Below are 3,238 nucleotides of genomic sequence, written 5' to 3'. Positions count from 1 at the left end.
GAGGGCAAGGTTATTCAGAGGGGGTGGACCAGCTGGGAGGTTTAATGCTACAGGCACACAGGGGCAGGAGGAAGCCCTGCAGCAAAGCAAGCTGGGTTCTGCTGCTGGTAAGGTGATGAGCTGGGCAGGAGCCAGGGGTGTGTGCCCTGACCATAAGGGTGCTGGTGGCATGCTGGGCTGGGGGAATGGGAGCAGAGCTGAGGGCTGGAGGGATGGGGGGATGGAGGGCTGGGGGGATGGCGGCCTGGGGGGCTGGGGGAATGGAGGGATGGGGGTATTCCTTTTTGCTCCACTAGTTCTGCCTATCCCCTCCTGCTGCTCAGTGCAGCCCAGGCACTGAGGGCTGTCCCTAACCCCCCTGTGGCTGTGTGCCTGGTGCAACATAGAATCATACAATCCTTAAGAGTTGAAAGGAACCTCTGAAGGCCATCTAGTCCAACTCCTCTACAGTGAATAGGGACACCACAGGTAGATCAGGTTGTCCAGGGCCTGGTCCAGCCTCACTTTGAAAGTCTCCAGTGATGGAGCATCCATCACATCTCTGGGTAACCTGTTTCAGCGCCTCACCACCTTCACTCTAAAAGACTTTTTCCTTATATCCAAGGATATATTGGATACTGAAAGGGTCTAACGTACAGGTGTAAGGCTGAGAAAATAAGGCAGGAAGGAAAAATACAGAAAGGGGAAAAATACAGAAGAGCCACACTCAAAAACCCAGCTCTTGCCCTGTCATTAGCATCTCTTTCCTTCCTTGCCCCTTCTCTGGCCCCAGCCATGTTCAGGTGGTGTCAGCCTTCCCTTCCCTGCTGCCATCACCTTATCTGTCACCTCCTTGTGTGCACCCCCAGCAGGAGCAGCAGTGGCTGCTGCCTTTTGATTGCTGCCTTCTGCCCCGTGCACGTGTGCCTGGGGAGCTGTTTTGCTAACAGCAGATGTCTGCAGCCCTGTGTGCTCAGCGGGTGCAGGCTTAGGAGTGCAGCACTCTGGCCTTTTTGCCTTTGGGAGGTTGGTCCCTATGGTTTTGCAGCACCTTGCTCTGTGCCACCAGTGCTTTGCCACCAGTGAGGTGTCCTCTGAATGGCAGCAATGGGGCTCAGAGGCTGGGGGTTCCGTCACTCCCATCGGTGGGGACACTCAGTGCTGCTTCTGCAAGATGTCATACCCTGTGCTGAGCTTAGGGCCCTGCACACAGTGCTGTCACAGCACTCACACCCTGCTAAAGCCACCAGAGTGGGTCCTTGGTGGCTGCCCTGTATGCTGCAAGACAGCCTGCTGTCTTTTCATTCTTCCTCCTGACACACTGGTGCCCAGGCAGCCCCCAGCGATTGCCTGTAGGAGAGCTGGAAGCTCATTTTGGGAATTCAGCACGTACCAGAACAAGGTTCCTCCCTTGGGACTTGGCTGTGGCTGCTGGGGTCTGAACAGCTTCCCTCTGCCCTCCCCAAACACGTGGCTGGAGGGGCTCTGAGCTGAATGAAGGTTTGTCTGTTCCAGTATGCAACAGCAGAGCTTATTGCTGCTTGAAAGGCAAGGACCCTTGGGCACCCCTGTGTTTTGCTGATGTGTTTTATTTTTAAGGATATTCAGAAAAGGACATCCAAATACAGCACTTGGTAATCTGAAAGGAACTCCCTATGGCTTCTGTGTTGCAATGAACAGTGCTGTGGATGGACTCATCCAGGCAGTGCTGATGAGAGTGGACTTCACTCCTTCCAAGTTGGTGTTTCTGAGCTCATGGAGCTTAGTGCTAACACAGAATCACAGAATGGCCCGGGTTGGAAAGGACCTCAAGGATCACGAAGCTCCAATCCCCCACCAATGCAGGGCCACCAACCTCCCCATCTCACAGCAACCCAGGCTGCCCAGGGCCCCATCCAACCTGGCCTTGAACACCTCCAGGGATGGACGGGGCATCACAGCCTCTCTGGGCAGCTGTTCCAGCACCTCACCACTCTCCACTCTTTATAGTGGAGCTATATACTGCATTATGACAGTGTGAGATGAGGGATTCAAGCATTCTAGCCTCAAACTCTTCCCATCAGTCATTTGCTTTCTGCCTGGGTGCCCTTTAGCAACATCCCATGGGTTTGCATTCCTCCAGGCCTTGCACAGCCATGCTGTGAGTAGTGGTTTGCTTGGCTTGCTGAGCTGCTCCCTGTGCAGAGCTGCTGCCCTACTCACAGCTCTGCAGCTGCCTGACCTCCGTGTTAAATGCCAGCAGGGTTTCACCCTTGCCTTTTGGATTCCATTTGCCTTTTTTAACCCTTGTTTCCTGCTGGAAGCAGCACAGTTCTAGAGATGCTCTAGAGGGAGACTTCAGTGATCAGCAGTGGGTGTTCCCACTGCTACCAACATGATGTGCTGCATGCAATTGGCATGGGAGATTGGCATTTCCTACCTTGTGGACCTTAAGGTAAATGTTTGAATTACTCCTTTCAGAGCAATATCTGATCTCTCTCAGCTGAACTCTGAACAGTAGGAAATGTGCTCTCCCTACATGCAGCTGACAGAGCTGCCGTTCCTTCCTAAGTGTAATTAATGTCTATAGCCAAGTGTCAGATGAGCATTGCTTCTTCCTGCTGTGCTTGGCTGGCATTTTCCTTCTCACGTGCCCATTCCTTTTGGCAGTGGGATTCAGATGCAGGCTCAGGATGCATGAGCATTCATTTTTAGCACTCAGCCCTGCTGTGTGATGTTCGTGCCCCTCTGGTTGGGACCAGAACCCCTTTCAGCAACTTGGGAGCTCCCTTTATAGCAAATAGAGAACACTCACAGATCCTCTCCCATTTCCTGCTGGCGCAAGGCTTCATCTACTGCTGTCTATCAAGCTCACTCATTTACATGGTATTTTATTTTTAATTTTTTACCTTGAATAGGTGGGTGGGATGTCACTGGACTTCAGTGCAAAGCACAAAGCAATTGCTACCTTTATGTTCCCTAAGTCAAACAAACAAAATGTTTCAATGATACGGGTACCACTTTTGGAAGTAGAATTTACTTTTCTGTCAGCAAGATGCTAGCTCCTACAGATAAATCACAGAATCACAGAATGGCCCAGGTTGGAAGGGACCTCAAGGATCACAAAGCTCCAACCCCCCACCAATGCAGGGCCACCAACCTCCCCATTTCACAGCAGCCCAGGCTGCCCAGGGCCCCATCCAACCTGGCCTTGAACACCTCCAGGGATGGATGGGGCATCACAGCCTCTCTGGGCAGCTGTTCCAGCACCTCACCACTC

Source organism: Lagopus leucura, unplaced genomic scaffold, assembly GCF_019238085.1.
Source record: "Lagopus leucura isolate 7727_CA_CO unplaced genomic scaffold, USGS_WTPT01 210-1_obj-0_obj, whole genome shotgun sequence".
Lineage (NCBI taxonomy): Eukaryota > Metazoa > Chordata > Aves > Galliformes > Phasianidae > Lagopus > Lagopus leucura.
The sequence above is the reverse complement of the archived record's forward strand: the minus strand, read 5'-3'. Positions refer to the sequence as shown.